Genomic DNA, 17,473 nt, shown 5'->3' on the forward strand with positions numbered 1-17,473 from the left:
AAACCTCGCCATGCATAGTCCATATCGTATAGTTTGGTATGAACCCCTATTAATCAAGTACGATCGTATAGACTCAATTTGATAAAAGTTCCTTTGATTCTTGCAATTTTTGCATGGACAGAAGACAGGTTTCCCATTCCCAGCATAGGATTTGGCATCGGTGATAAATTGACTGACGCCATGCATGTACCGCTTGTCCGTTCGGGACAAATGCATCCACTCTTGATCCATCTCTGCACAAAAAAATATTGAGACAGTAATTATAAAGAATTAATAAGAAACCAAGCTTCATGAACAACAATTGTAGCTCGAAAGTACTATTTTTAGAAAATATTATTGTACACTAATTATTAGAAAATTGAAATTGATAGTCCTGGCTTTGTAAATTGAAAATAGTAGTAAAAAAAATTATTGCACAATAATGAAGAACAACTATTCTACTCCATGCCACATAAAAATAGAGACACTTATTTTAAAAATGACTAAAATTGGAGACATGATAATGAGCAACAATGTAGCTCCAAACAATGCCTTTATAAATTGAAAAACGTAGCCCCATAAAAATTATTGCACAATAATAAAGAACAATTATTCTACTCCATGCCACATAAAAATGGAGACACTAATTTTTAAAAAAAGTCTAAAATTGGAGACATGATCATAAACAACAATGTAGCTCCAAACAATGTGTTGTTATGTGACACATAGATTAATTTTCTCAACAAATTATAAAAGAATCTACTCTACTTATAAGAACTAATTATAGCATCACATACTAACAATGATGATCTTTACCACCATGAAATAATTAGCTAGAAATTTAAATGTATTCATAGACACCAACCTTTTGGATGATGGATTCACCACAATTTGAGCCTTGCACAAATGTTCAATTAAAAAAGCGCTCTCTATAATGGAGAAAGAACTAAAATGAGAATGAAGTAATGTAGCCATCAAAACGAAGCTAATTAAGCAACAAAATCAAATGAGTGGATGTTTGTTACTAACTTTAAAGCAAAAAGATCAAGCCATTCTTCAAAATCCAAGCGCTAGCTTCATAGTGAAGAGCAGCCGCAACAATGGAGTGAAGGGCCCAAACGTGCGCCTCTGTTCTCGGGATGGACGAGAGGAGGAAGGAGAGGACGACTGTAGCCTTTTTGTGCTGTAGGCTTATCACCGTCGGTTCTTAGCTAGGACCGACAGTGATAGAGCTCAATCACTATCGACTCTTGGCTTGAACTGGCTGTGATATGTGGCCGTCTAGCCACTGCCGATTAGAGACACAAACCGACAGTTATAGTTGCCATCACTGTAGGTTCTGTCACATCCCAAATCAATTTCTGGTTTTCAAAGCCAAGAACCGGCAATGAAGGATCAACATTGCCGGTTCTCCTAATTCCGGCAGTGATGAGGCCGTCAGTGAAGTCCTATTCTGTAGTAGTGAGCAGCCGGCAGGGATCCTCAAAGCTAACCTTCATTATCTGACATGGAGGCCACTTGTACCATTATACAGACAATGGAATTTAATACCAAGTTAAGAAAGTTTGGTTTATCCTAATTCCTAATAAATGGCTAAACCCACAATTACATTCATTTTTAATTTGCACCGCGGATCAAGAGCTAGCTAGGAGTATTTTTTTGGGGTTTGAAGAAATGGCCACGAGCTTTTGGTGTTGGTATCGGTTCCTTGGATTCCTAGAGGTGCGTTGGGCACCGTACGTGGAACGACACGACAGATATGTTTGCTAGGCACAGCAGGTTGATGTGGGTCCACTAGTAGAGAAAAGACCTTTAATCCCACCTCGAAATTTGGCTTTAGTCCTGGTATTTTTCGCGCCCAGGAGTAGACAGACCTTTAGTCCCGGTTTGTAGCTCCAACCGGGACTAAAGGTCCCTGCTCAACGGCTATTGCGGCAGGCTTTTGCTGCAGGGGACCTTTAGTCCTGGTTGGAGCTACCAACCGGGACTAAAGGTTAACTTTTACTCCCGGTTCATCCCTCTAACCGGGAGTAAAAGTCTACCGGCTGAAGGCTCCATCCGGGACTAGAAAGGGATCTTTAGTCCCAGTTTCTATCTCTAATCGGGACTATAGTTCCCCTCCTATATAGCCCTTCTTCCTCCCCGAGCCCGAGCCACTTCGAGCTCAGTGTTTTCTTGCTTCATCGTTGGCCTCTCTTCTTCCTCATTGCCGGTAATCATAAGATTTTCTTCGATTCCTCCATCGATTCTATGGTTATAAAGGTTACCAACTTTATACTCTCATGTTTCATCAGTAGCATATCTCATTTTGTGGACTAGATATATGTGGTTTTTTATGATGGAATTTTTTTATTTGTAAGCCATTTAAGCTCAAAATCACTTTAAAGTTTGCATATTTGGATGAAAGAAGGTTAAAGTAGTTATTCAAAACTAGTATTCAGCTTTCATTTCTAGCATGCATAGCAAACTTCATGGTTTAGAGATATAGAGAATTTTAGAGTTTTTTAATTTTATTTGTTTATAAAATGAGAAATTTATATTATATTAAAAATGAGTATAGAGAGTAGATGGCAACTGCTTCCGAGTCCTCGGCCTCTCATCGGGTTCAAAAGCGACTGAGGCCGGACCTCCCTCTCATTGCATGCGGCAAGTGTGAGGAGAAGATTGTGATGGAGTATCGGGTGAGGAAGGAGTGTCCCAACAAGGGCCGTATCTTCTACAAGTGTCCGGATTGTAATGTGAGTTATTTTGTCGCATTTGATGATTATGGTTAATTTATACTTATTTTCATGATGATTGTGATTAAAGTTCTAATTTTTTGTTTTAATTTCAGTGGGATGGCTCTGAATGTTCAGGCTGGTACTGGGAGGAAGAGTATGTTGAACACATGCAAAACTCTCTTGCACAGGCGGCTACGGTGGCTGATGAGGCAGTGATCCTGCGGAAGAAGCTTATAGATGTTGAACAAACGCATGATCTGTCTGTTTTAGTTAGGATTGGTCGCAAAATCCTTATGCTGCTGAAGTGCATTTTAGCTTTAGTTTTTTACTGGTAGTTGGGATTGTCTACATTGTAGTGAGACTTTCATAAATTAATACCTTGTGTGGTGACATGCATGTTGTATAATTAACTAATTATATTCTAGGTTTTAATATGGTATGTATGTTATGTAATGCAGATGAGCCAGCATTGGATGTACAATGCTGATCGCCGCTCCCAAGAGTTCATTGAGGGCGTGCATTCTTTCTTACATGTGGCCGAGGCAAACAAACGCGATGGTTTCATGTGCTGCCCATGTGCCATATGTAAGAATTTGAAGGAATATGCTAGCTCAAGGAGTCTTCATTCACACTTGTTGAAGTCGGGTTTCATGCCAAACTATATTTGTTGGACGAAGCACGGAGAAACCGGGGTTGTAATAGAAGAAGGTGAAGAAGAACAATGGGACGATGATGACATTATTGCTGAATATGGTGCCTTCAATGATACTGCAATGTGGGAAGCTGAAGAAGAGGTAGTGGCAGAAGATGAGCCCGCTGATGATCTTGGTCAGGCCATTTGTGACGCACAAAGAGAATGCAAAAGTGAAAAGGAGAAGATCAAGTTCGAGCACATGCTAGAGGATCACAAGAAATTTCTATACCCAACTTGTGATGCAGGACAGAAAAAGTTGGGTACCACACTAGAATTACTGCAATGGAAGGCAAAGAATGGTGTATCTGACAAGGGATTTGGAGAGTTACTGAAAATCCAAAAGAAGATGCTTCCGAAGGATAACGAATTGCCCGTCACTACGTACGAAGCAAAACAGGTAGTCTGCCCTTTGGGATTAGAAATCTAGAAGATACATGCATGTCCTAATGACTGCATCCTCTACCGTGGTGAGGAGTATGAGAAGTTAGATGCATGCACGGTATGTCATGCATCGTGGTATAAGATCAGGCGAGATGACCCTGGTGATGTTGAGGGTGAACGTCCCACGAAGAAAATCCCTGCCAAGATTATGTGGTATGCTCCTATAATACCACGCTTGAAACGTCTGTTCAGAAACAAAGACTATACAAATTTGTTGCGATGGCACAAAGAAGACCGTAAGGTAGACAATATGTTGAGACACCCTGCTGATGGGTCCCAGTGGAGAGCAATCGATAGAGAATTCCCGGAGTTTGCAAATGACACAAGAAACATAAGGTTTGCTTTAAGTACGGATGGTATGAATCCTTTCGGGGAGCAAAGCAGTAGTCATAGCACTTGGCCTGTTACTCTATGTATCTACAACCTTCCTCCCTGCTTATGCATGAAGCATAAGTTTATTATGATGCCAGTGCTCATCCAAGGCCCAAGGCAACCTAACAACGACATTGATGTGTACCTGAGGCCACTAGTTGAAGAACTTCTACTTTTGTGGAATAGACTAGGTGTACATGTGTGGGATGAGCACAAACAGGAGCACTTTGACCTACGAGCATTGTTGTTCATAACAATCAATGATTGGCCTACTCTAAGTAATCTTTCAGGACAATCAAACAAGGGATATAATGCATGCATGCACTGTTTCGATGACATTAAAGGTATATTCTTGAAAAAATGTTGAAAGGTCGTGTACCTTGGCCATCGTCGATTTCTTCCTACGAATCACCCCCTAAGAAAGAAAGGCAAGCATTTTAAAGATAACGCAGACCACCAGACCAAGCCAGGCAACCGAACTGGTGAGGATGTACTCAATATGGTCAAGGATGTCAAAGTAGTATTTGAAAAGGCATATGGCAGCAAACCTGTTCTGAATGACACCGACGGTCACACACCCATGTGGAAGAAGAAGTCCATATTTTGGGAGCTACCCTATTGGCAAGTCCTAGAGGTCCGTAGCGCGATCGACGTGATGCACCTGATGAAGAATCTTTGTGTGAACCTGCTAGGCTTCATGGGTGTGTATGGGAAGCCTAAGGACACACTTGAAGCATGATAGGACCTGTGGTGTTTGAAAGAACGAGACAACCTACATCCAGAGAAGATAGATGATGGACGCCATTACTTAAGTCCTGCCAGCTACACTCTTAGCAAAGAAGAGAAGGAAAGCATGTTTGAATGCCTAGCAAGTATCAAGGTACCATCTGGATTCTCCTTGAATATAAAGGGTATAATCAATGTGCTAGAGAAGAAATTTCTAAACTTAAAGTCCCATGACTGCCACGTGCTCATGACGCAATTGCTTCCAGTTGCATTAAGAGGAATTCTACCTCCAAATGTACGTCTAGCCACCGTGAAGCTATGTTCATTCCTCAATGCAATTTCTCAAAAGGCAATCGATCCAATGGATCTAGCTAAACTATAGAATGATGTGGTTCAATGTCTTGTCAGCTTTGAGTTGGTGTTCCCTCCTTCCTTCTTTAATATCATGACACACCTCCTAGTTCACCTGGTCAAGGAGATTAGCATTCTCGATCCTGTGTTCCTGCACAACATGTTCCCCTTTGAGAGGTTCATGGGAGTCCTACAGAAATATGTTCACAACCGTGCTTGGCCAGAAGGAAGCATCGCCAAGGGCTATGGAACAGAGGAGGTCATTGAGTTTTGTGTTGACTTTATTCCCGACCTTGACCCGATTGGTGTTCCTGAATCGTGACATGAGGGGAGACTAAGTGGAAAGGGGACACTAGGGAAGAAAACATATATTGGTACACAGGACAATTATTTTAATAAAGCACACTACACAGTTCTACAAAACTCCTCCTTGGTGGATCCGTATATCGAGACACATAAAGAGTTGCTCAGATCCGAGTTTTCAGGGAAGGCTGAAGCTTGGATTACGCATCAGCACATGGAAACTTTCAGTGACTAGTTGCGAAAAAAATGTCAGGGTGATGAGAGTATTGATGAGCAACTGTATTTGTTGGCTAGGCAGCCATCGTGGCATATCCTCACATACAAAGGGTACGAGATAAATGGAAATACATTTTACATAGTAGCCCAAGATAAAAGGAGCACCAACCAAAATAGTGGTGTCTGCATAGATACCACCGACCCTAATGGAAATAAGCAAACATATTATGGCCGCATAGAGGAGATATGGGAACTAAACTATGCACCTACTTTTAAGGTACCTTTATTCAAGTGCCAATGGGTAAATGCGGCTAGAGGCGGGGTAGCAGTCGGCAACCAGTATGGAATGACAACTATGGACCTCAACAATATTGGGTACAAAGATGAACCGTTCGTCCTTGCCAAGGATGTGAATCAGGTGTTCTATGTCAAGAACATGTCTACAAAACCGAAGAGAGGAAAAAACAACAACGACCCAATCATTGAGCCAAAGCGCCACATAGTTCTTTTAGGGAAAAGAAATATCGTCAGAATTGAAGACAAGTCAGACATATCAGAAGATTATGAAAATGATGACCGAATTCCACCCTTCATAGTGAACAAAGACCCAAGCATCCAGCTAAATGATAAGGACACTCTATGGTTATGGCTCGATCATAACCAAGGGATATACGTTAAGAAGAAGTTCACTACTGTGCCCGCTTGATATATATAGTGATGTATTAGACCTATTATGTAATAATTGTGACTTCATATTTTTTTGTCGTATTTTCGTATTTTCTATGGTTTAAATGAATTTTCTACTTGACGGTGGATTTCTTGTGGAGAATGTGTGATGAAAAAACCAAATAATCAACGTTAATAAGATGTGAAAACTTATTTCCTATCAAAAAGTAATAGTTTTAATGATTTTAATCAAGTAGTATATTTTTGCATGGTGCAAATTGTAATTATTATTTACACTATGTTAAATATTTATACAGTAAAACAAAAGAGTATAGGTTACAAATTTTTGTTGTGTATAATAATGCAAAACCAAGTCTAGGAATTTTTATTATAATTTTTTGGATGATATTTTATTTATTAGGCAATTAATAACTGTCTGCATATTTATATAAAAGAAATATATAAAAAAGAAAAAACTTCTAGAACCGGCAGGAAGACAACTGCAGCCCACCTTTACTCATGGGTCGATCAACCACCCGGGACTAAAGGTGGCCTACGTTTTCACGGCCCGCCAAAAAAATACCTTTAGTCCCGGGTCATGGATGCACCCGGGACTAAAAGGTTAGAGCTTTAGTCCCGGTTCTTACCATCACCCGGGACTAAAGGTCCTTTAGCCCGGGCCATGGCTTCACCCAGGACTAAAGATCGGCCTAATATATATTGCCTTGTCTTCTTCTTCCATCCATCGTCTTCATTCTTCGCCTGAGAGCCATCGCACCGTCGCCGCTCCCCATAGCCTCCAGCCGCCTCCATGCGCCATCTCTCGCCATCTCCGCCAGTGGCCCGGCTCGCGCCTCTCCTCGGTTCCACACGCTCACACACCTTGTCTTGCGCTCGTCGTCCCCTTCACTGGAGCACTTGTCGTCGTCCCCTTTGTCAGAGTGCTCGTCGTCATCCCCGTCGCATCCTCATCGTCGAGAGATCACCTCCGGCCATCCTCGTCGTCCTCCACCCTCATTGTCCTCGTCAGCAACGGTGTGTGTATGAGTGTGTGCTTATTTGTAGATTTTATTTGTGTATGTGTGTGCTCAGACCAACGGCGAGGGAGTAGGGGAACGAGGCGGCCATGGAGTACAGCTCTGGAGGACTTCGGGCGTGTTTGGTTCATGCCTTCACCTTGCCGCAAGCGCGCACCGTGCCCTCGTGTCTTGCCGTGCATGACGCAGAGCAGCGATTTTTGAGACTTGGCGCTCGGGCCCATCGAACGAAAGTTCCAATTTGCAATATGCCCGGTTTGGTGTGCTCTTGGTATTCAAATAGGTCGAGTGTAGAAGATAACAATCAAGAGCCATCAAACTTAGAGTATGTCAGTAGCATAGCGAGCACAAAATTGTTAGTGCATGTTTCACCGCGAACCAGCCCCCTCGTCCCTCAATCCTACAGGCATCCACCCTATCCCCCATCCAGTAGTTTGCCGTTGTTCTGGATCCCACGCCCGCTCTCTTCCCTCTCCACGCCCTTCAATCCCTGATGTTTCCACCGAGCCTCACCCAGATCCAGTGAGGAAGAGGCCACCGAACACCTCCTATCGCAACGCCACCTCCTTCGCCCTAGATCCAGTGGCCTGCCCCGACGTGGATCTTGCCATGGCCCTCTCTCATCGTGCGTCCGGATCTCCTCCTCTGATCTGACACAACAGAGCAAGGGGCTGGCCGGCGAGCGCGATGGCCGCGACACGCTCCTTCCCCACGCGGCCAGGACACCCTTTTCCCTACGGCGCTATTTCTTCCCCGTGGCCGCGATGAGCGCTTCCCCACGGCGCTACTTCTACCTTGCAAGCAGCCGCGATGCCCTGCTTCTCCACGGCCACGACACACTCTTCCCGCAACGCTACGGGCTATGAAGACCTCTTCCCCGTGACGCTATTTCTTTCCCGCAAGCGGCCGCGATGCTCTCCTGCATAGATAAGTTGGTAGGGATGATAGGTGGACCTCAATTGTCAGTGTCTATTAAAAGGATTTGGGGGCTCTGGTTGGAGGTCTTCTACTAGAGCAGAGAAGTTGGTGAAGAGATACTAATAGGTCCTAATAGCTCATACATAAGCCAATTATCCAACCACCTATTAGTAAGAGGTGGGTTCAAATAATCCATACTAAAGATGGATTGATGTCCTAAGATTTTAGGCCGTGCAGAAACATGGATTGATGAACTAGTTGAACTTGTAGACCGTGTTCATCTCGGGTAGCATGTTCTCTGCCGAGCGGTAACGGACGTCAAGGAGGAGCTTTGATTCTACGAGGGAGAGCGGCAACAGTCGTGGAAGACCGTGTTCCCTTCCTCATAGAAATAGAGCTCTTCCGTGGCCAAGTACGGTGCCATCCGGTGGAGAAATGCTCGCTAAGATGATCACGTAAGCAAGGTCAACTAGTACGGATGGTTACTTATTTAAACATGTTTTTGAGCTAGAATTTGATGAATATTTGATAACTTCAGACCTACAAATGTCAACTACAAATGTTACTATCCTCGAGGTGGCACGTCCTGCAGGAGTCCATTTTATAGATATAGTTTTTATTTTTTTATAGATATATCTAGTGGAGTAAAAGTTAGATGGCTGCCCCGAGAGACAACATGGATGAAGAAATGATGGATATTATCGACACCGGCACTCAATTTGCCGATGGTGACTAGCAGGATGTAGATGACGGGAGTCAATACCTGGCTCTTGAAGATAACCAAGAAAATATTGTGCAAGAAAATACTGGCGAGGTATATATATTTATATATATATTTGAACATCTATCATCTATTATGTGTACACATGATATTTATTTATTCTTTTTTTATACGCAACCCTCTAGATTGACGACCACAACGGCGAAAAGCAAAAAAATTCGAGGCCCAAAAAAGCCATTGGAGGGGCGCTACATAATATCGGAATTCAATATCAAGACAGGCGAACCACTTGGTCCACATGCAAGGAAATTCGTGCAACACTATAGGTGCCTTGTAAGGGACAGACTTCCGATCAGTGCCTGTGAATGGAAGCAAAAGATCAATGAGCCTCATGTTAGTTTTGTCTTTGATCTTGATAAGAATTTAATTTGGGATGATATCCTTCAACATTTCACGTTGCAAGCGGATGATTATGATGCTATCAACGATGATAAATTGAAGGAACTAGTTCAAAAGTGGGCTATGAAGAAGATGGCCACACAATTCCAGACTTGGAAGAAATCCCTATACATGAAATACGTCAAGAAGAACCTAACACCCAATTTCAATACAGCGGCCCACTCGCGAAGTTGAGGCCCTACTGGAATGATTTTGTACAGTACAAGACATCAGAAGAGGGTGAGGAACGGGTGAGAAGGAACAAAGAAAATGCCCGATAGAAGGTATACCACTATGGCATGGGATCAGGTGGCTACGTGACTACCATTCCCAAGTGGGTGAAAATGGAAGCGGACATTCTTGCCAAGGGTATCACACTAGAATCACTCAATTGGCCCAAACGCGCGAAGAATTGGTTTTTCGTTCATGGGGGAAGACTGGACCTAGAGACCGAGAAGCTGGTTCATGGCACAAAACTCGAAAGAGCAACACAAAGATTATCTTATGCTCTACAAGCTAAAGCTATTGGTGCGTTCAGGTCCAATAGAGAGAAGGATGAACTGACGTATGCCCTCGGAACCACTGAACACCGTGGCCGAACGAGAGGTTTAGGACAGAACATTTCTTGGGAGCATGGTTTCCCTGATGACAGAGATACCTACAGAAGACGGTAGAGAAGGAAGGATGAGGATGCAGCGTGGATCAGTAGATTGGAGGAATTGGTTCGTGAGTCATGGGAGGCATTGCTTCAAGCATAGGAGCGTGAAAAAGACATGCAAGCTAGAATGCATGACGAAATCAGAAAGCAAGTGCAAATAGCAATGAGTGCCCAAAGGCAGGCATCAGATCTAGGAATCAACATTATTAGCCCCCCTGATCAGTTGAAAAGCAGTTGCGCTTCCACGAAGTTGCCAAATCAAGATGACGCAATGCTACGTTTCCCCGTGGATGACATCACTGCACCGTTTACATCATGTGAGCTACATATTCCAAAAGAGAATGCCACAATCATGGTGGCTCTCGGTGTTTTTTCTCCTCTAGATCCTACCAAGACACCAAGAATCCATGGGGCAATAATACCACCTGGATATGTTAGCGTCTTAGTGGATAGAGTTAACAAAGGTTTTAGTAATCTGCCTCTTGACATTCCAGGAGGTGATGGGGAGAAGACTCTAGGAGAAGCAGAGAAGACATTCATACTATGGCGCAAGCGCTACATCATTATTCCTGGGGTCTCTAGTCCACCGCTGCCTCCTCAACTGCCAGACAATAGGTGCGGACAAAAGTGAACGAAATAATTTTTTCACAAATTTTCTATTGACATGCATGATTAATAATAACAATTTCTTATATAATTATTCTTTTTTGTAATCACACAGTAGGGCCTCCACCAACCTAAGTCCAATTATTCAATCTCCAGATCATCATAGTGCTCTGGGCAATGATTATGCAACGCCGCCACCGCCAAGGAGGTCTCCACCGCCGCCACCTTCGAGAAGGTCTCCAACGCCTCCAAGGAGGTCTCTAACTCCTAAGAGGTCCGCCCCGCAAACGAAGCCATTGGCCCACCAACCGGCAAAGAAGAAAGCCTCCTCTAATCCATTTATTCCCCGAAAACTGTCTTACGATAAAAGTGAAAAGGAATTAAAGGCTGAAGTACAAAAAGATGTGAAAAGTTTCTTTGAAAATGTAAGAAAGCAACGACAAGCGAAGGAGAACCCGGAGAAATCGTACTTCTACCTAGCTCCAGATCTTCTTAGAAAGAAGGTGGACCAGAAAAGCGGGAATCTCAAAAGACCCAGCCAAAATCGGACTACGACCGCTCTCTCACCAAGTCATTTGAGGCAGCGCAGAAAAAGACTAGAGCAGAAAAAGGTGTTGCACAACTCGGACAACAATCGCAACAATCAGTCCCCCCTCTTGTCATTCATAATGAATATGGTTCAAACTTAGACTTATTGGACATCGATTTTGAGGAACTGGTTTGGTTTTACGAGGATACAGGTTTGGACCTTACCCAAGTGCTCGCTGAAGGACCATCTGCTCCAAAAGTGGATCCTTGGAAGAAATTTGAACATGGAAAGAGTCTATACAACCCTGAGGCCTTAGGTGAACTGGGTACGCAAATGTACCTGCTAAACAAGTGGTACATGGTGGCGTGTAAACGGGGAGAGAACTTTGTTTCTATCAGAATTAGAAACCAACATTACTTCCGTGGTGATGCCGTTATATATGTCGAGTTTGGAGAATTACACCAACTATGCTACCTGGACTCTCTCGATAAAAGTCTCATTAGCTGCTATTGTCTGTAAGTGTGATTATTTTCTACTATTAAAGTGTATATATATAAAGCTACATGTATATATATATATAAATTATATATCCTCACACTATATTTTTATATATGCAGATATGAGATGACAGAACTCAGAAAGAGACAGGATAACGATGTTGGTTTCGTTGATCCAAATGTCGTATTCAAACACCCTGATCCCTCGCCGCTTGGATGGAAAGCTAGACTCGAGAAAAATCTCATGAGATTCTTAGTGAACCAACAAAACAAGGACATACTATTCCCCTACAACTTCAAGTGAGTGTTAAATAATTAATGTCGATCATATGGACATTTGTTCAATTATTTGCTTACTAGCTAAGATATCTCCCACATATACATATGTTGACTCTAGTTAATATCGATCATATTTGTGTATAAAAACATATGCAGCAATCACTGGATATTGATGGTCATCGATATGGCCAATAGTCGGTTGCGCATCTTAGACTCGTTAGGAAAAGAGCAAACAGAGTACCAAGACATGATAGATATTACCCAAGGGTAATTTGGTCTCTCTAGCAACTATATATACCCCGATCTCTTAACTGTAACAATTATTAAAGGCCAAATTAATTTTTTATTTTATTGGGCGCAGTGTTTGGAAAATTTTCATTGAGGAACACTACATGAAATATTGCAAAGCGCCACTGGATGTAATCGCACACAAAGTAAGTACCAGCTATATTTATATATATATATATATATATATATATATATATATATATATAATTCAATTAACACCATGCATGCTTTCAATTCACCGGATCTTTTTTCTCGTAAAAGTGGATTCTGAGGCAAGAAGAGGGGAACAACTACTGCGGATACTATGTTTGCGAGTTCATCATAGCGTACTCAAAAAGAACTCCTGAAGAGAACGTCAAAGTACGTTATATAAATATATTCATATATTTACAATTTCTTTTATTGCTCATATATATAAGTAATCACGTGACCAACACACATATATATATTAATACTTTTCCTTTAACTTTTATTGAAGACTCTATGGTTGAAGGAAAAAGTCATACAACGTGACCAACTGAAAGCAATTCAAGAGACCATAGCAGAATTTCTTAATGACCAGGTCCTCAACCCCGCCGACAAGTTCTACAATGACGTCAACGAAACATCGAAGCCAAACCAGATGGAGTGAATTTGTTATCCCAAGGATATGATAGAATATACAATGCAAGCTTTATTTGTAATATATATATATATATATATATACATATATATACATATTATATGTACATAAAATTATGTACAATATATATATATATGCATGTAATATATACGTTAGTTTCATATTTTAGTTTGTATAAAATGTTCAAACATTATAAACGTGTAGAATACATATATTATTAGCAGCGTAGAATGCGTATTCGAAAACCAAAACGAATCACCAATTGAAAATAGAAACAAAAAAAGAAAAGAAAAAAAAACCTTTAGTCCCGGTTGGTATTATCAACCGGAACTAAAGGGACGACCCACGTGGCCAGGCCGGGAGGCCTTTTTAGTCCCGATTGATATTACCAACCGGGACTAAAGGTGGACATTTAGTCCCGGACGCGAAATTAGGACTAACGGAGGGACCCTTTAGTCCCGGATTTGTGCTTCCAATTCCAAAACTAGAATTAAAGGGGGTTGAAAACCGGAAATACAGCTCATTTCTCTACCAGTGGTCAACAATGCTTTCGAGAAGCGTGGTTGGGCAAATGCTGGCCGGGTCGGGGAGGCACGCGCGCGACAGCCCGATCTGTGGCACGAAAAATGCATACTCCAGTACTGCTCCTACGAGCTCACGGGCGATCCTTGAGGTAGTAGGAGTAGCTAGGTACACCTAGCTGCATGCACAAGGCCGGAGAAAACAAACTGGGAGCTTTGTGTGGCCAGTTGAACGCATGCCATGCATGCATGCGTTGTAGACCGTACGTAGGTCTTGCCGCACGCACATCCAGAACCGACAGCGCACATCGGGCAGGCCATGGACTCGATCTCGCAGCAGCCAACACCGGCGGTAGAGACCGACCAAAAATCGTACACACGCGCATGCAACGCGTGCGCACACGGGCCGGGGCGCCGGGCAGTCCGGCTCGGGCACAGACGATGAGACGACGAATGCAACGCGTGCGCACCGTGAGTCCGTGACCAAGCATGGCACGAGCTGAGGTGGTTACTCGATCTCGTGTATCACGCATGATTCACGTACGCCCGGTCGCGGCCTGGTGCTACGCGACGATGCTACGTACGTACTGTACGACGACCTAGTAAGTCGATCGTTCTCACTCAACCGGATGCTAACCCTGAGCCCTCGATCGCTTTCCTTCATTATTGTACTACCTGTACATACAGTTGCTCGCTGCACCAGCAGCTCACATCACATGCATATGCATCCACAGCTCGCGCTAGCTGTACGTGTTTCACGCGTCGTGTATATATGTATGTACACCAAAAAGTGTGGACACGCCAAGATTCCGACTCCAATATGATTAGAGCCGCCGTACCACGTAACAACGTGACTCCACCAGGACGCATAGCACCTCAAGTTCTACTACCGTCGGCTAGGTGCTAACCGCATTGTTCGCCTCTTCTAGATTTTATTGGCATGCACGTACGTATATATGGTAGCCTCGTTCCGTAGATTTTACACTGCTTTTACTTAGTGTTATCCTTAACTGCTAAAAGGTAAACGATCGGTCACCCTTTGTTTAACGTTTAGACGGTGTTTAAACGGAGTTAAATGGTCTCAATCACACACACACACACACACACACATATATATATATATATATATATATATATATAACTACTACCCTGTAGCTGGCTATAAAATAACTTCTTCTATATATATATACAACACACACACGACAACGCTATTCTACACCGTAAGCCAAAACTGACCTGAAAAAAATACTGAGTAGTACTGAACTACGTTTAGTATCAGTCAGTACCACACCCAGTACTTCGAAATACTGAAAAATACTGAAACGTGACTACTGAACAGTACTGAATTTTGTTCAGTATAACAGCTTGGTGTAGAATAGTATTCTACAACTAGGGTGTAGAATAGCACGCGTGTGTGTGTGTATATATATATATATATATATATATATATATATATATATATATATATATATATATATATATATATTATATATATATATATATATATATATGTATGTATATATATATATATATTTATGATGCAGAAAGAATCAAATATACATATTTATGCATGTAAGAAATCAAGTGTCCATATTTATGAAAATAATAAACTTAAGCATATAAATTTATGCATATAAAATTTAACTGAATTTATCCGGTGTTCGCCTAAAGTCCTAAACAACCATTTAAACGGTTATGTAGCCCGTCTAATACCGTTTACCTACGTTCCATTTAGGGCATTTAGACCATTTACCCCTATTTTTTACCCTTTAAACGGTCAACTGTTTAATTTTCATTTACCCCCTAAGCAAAACAACTTTCCACTGTGTACCATTTAACAGCCTGTTCGTTTGGCTGTGGCTTGTCGTAAACAATCGTAAATTTCCAGCCGGAACAGTATTTTTTTCTCACACAAACCAGCCAGCAGTACTTCTTCACGAACCAACAATGAAACAAACCAGCCAACCGAACAGGCTGTAAATGGCCGTTTAGCCCATTTAGGCGAACATTGCTTTTACTCGTCACTCCAATCCGACAGGAAATAGCACAATTCTACAGCGTAATATTGAATCAAAACCATTTTGGGTTTGACTAAGTTCACAATAAAATTATGCATGACACAATTACCAAAACTGTCACGTCAGCTTCTGTATCGGTAACCATAACAACGAGTTTCATCCTCTACGAAGCTCTCTCTATCTCACGCTCCGTAATTAACCTGCTAGCTCATCAAATTTGCTAAGGTGTCTTAACATTAAATGCGAATGAAACTCCCTTGGAACTTCATTGAGGTTGACCTTAGGGCACATATTTACGGTTTTTGAAAGGACTAAAATTTACCGTTGGGGAGTTGAGGGATGTTTTAACGTGGCATCGGTTTGCATCGTTTACAATTACAATATAAATTATTTACAGTTACAATTTATTTTTTTTATAGAGAGATCAAACAATTACATTGTTTCAAAACATTGAATAAACTTGGTGTAGTTTGCAGTTCATTGAATTGAATAAAACCATTCGTGACAGATCAAACGTAGTACGCCGGTGGCGTCATGCTGCAGTCGTCATCGTCTGCTGAGATGACGTACAGAAGGCCGGCCATGCATGCATCGGCCTCTGGCTTGGATGGACCGCAACGCACGAGCTAGTGAGCAGGCGAGATCCGTCCATGCTCCACAGTTTGGCTCTCCCACCGTCCGTTCGCGGCAATTCATGGCACGTGTACTCGCTCATCGTTTAAATTCCCTCTCGCTCCCTACTTGCAGCCGCAATTGCAGTGTGGGTATAAAACGGAATACGTACGTATAGTATAAGTATAAGTACCGTAACTTGCATTGTATGAGCACTCTGGCTGACGGAGTACAGGACCAGTACACTAGGACAGGTATTGTATGAGCACTCGACGGATGGAGTACAGTAACCACTACTGCCAGAGCAAACATCAGAGACGGTCAAAACCGTTTAACAGAGACGGGCGCTACAGTCACCTCTGCTGCTCGTCTCTAAAAATAGATTAAAAAAATCCATGAGCCCACTAACAAGCCCATTCCTCAGTCTATCGGCGTCCAGCCCCGTGCCGGATACGCCGCGCCCGATCAAGCCTTCTTCTCGATTTTATTGGCATGCGAGTAAGCATGGTAGCCTCGTTGCCAAAATTTTACACTTTTTCTCACTCCGATCCGTCCGGGGAGAATACAATTCTACATCATTAGATCGAGTTAAATCATTTTGGGCTTAACTAAGTTTATATGAAAAATATTAATTTTGTAACAGAAAATAAGTTTCATTAAATTTATCATAAATATTATTTTTATTATAAACCTATTTTGGGTGATAAATATTGATAATAAACTTGATCCACCTTTAAAAAACTGAGTAATTAAAGATGAAGCCAGAGTTGCGTCTATTTCGGACGGAGGCAGTACATTCGTTCTGCCGTAAAAGGGTCTGTATGAACTTTTGTATAGAAGTTCACAAAATGTATTTCAAAAGACGCCCAAACATTAGGGAGTTTTTTCTACAAAAATTGCATAAGCTTTTCTAGAAAAATGAAAAATGTTTAGTGGGGGGGGGGGGGGGGGGGGGGGGGGGGGGGGGCGCCCCGGCCGCGGGTGCAGGCTCCGGGAAGCCTCCGACGGCTTCATTCGCCGCACACCGTATTGCCATGCATGAAGACGTTCTTTCAGTCTGGCCGGCTTTGCGAGTCGTCTCTATACATACATACCTGCAAGAAGGGCGTCGTGCAGGCTTCCGCTCCGTGAAGCCTTCGTGTTCGTGACAAGCTGTGTGCTACAATTTTAGCACCCAATCATTCAATACCGCGCAATTACTGTAGCACTTATGGCTAATCATGGACTAATTAGTCTTAAAACATTCGTCTCGCGATTTCCA

At 42.4% G+C, this 17,473-nt stretch overlaps 1 pseudogene; it reads left to right on the top strand.

Moving 5' to 3' along the window:
* Positions 1-4,249: 4,249 nt before the first annotated feature.
* Positions 4,250-10,270, top strand: LOC136499622 (uncharacterized; annotated as a pseudogene).
* Positions 10,271-17,473: the final 7,203 nt, after the last annotated feature.

The sequence above is a fragment of the Miscanthus floridulus genome, chromosome 13, assembly GCF_019320115.1.
Source record: "Miscanthus floridulus cultivar M001 chromosome 13, ASM1932011v1, whole genome shotgun sequence".
Lineage (NCBI taxonomy): Eukaryota > Viridiplantae > Streptophyta > Magnoliopsida > Poales > Poaceae > Miscanthus > Miscanthus floridulus.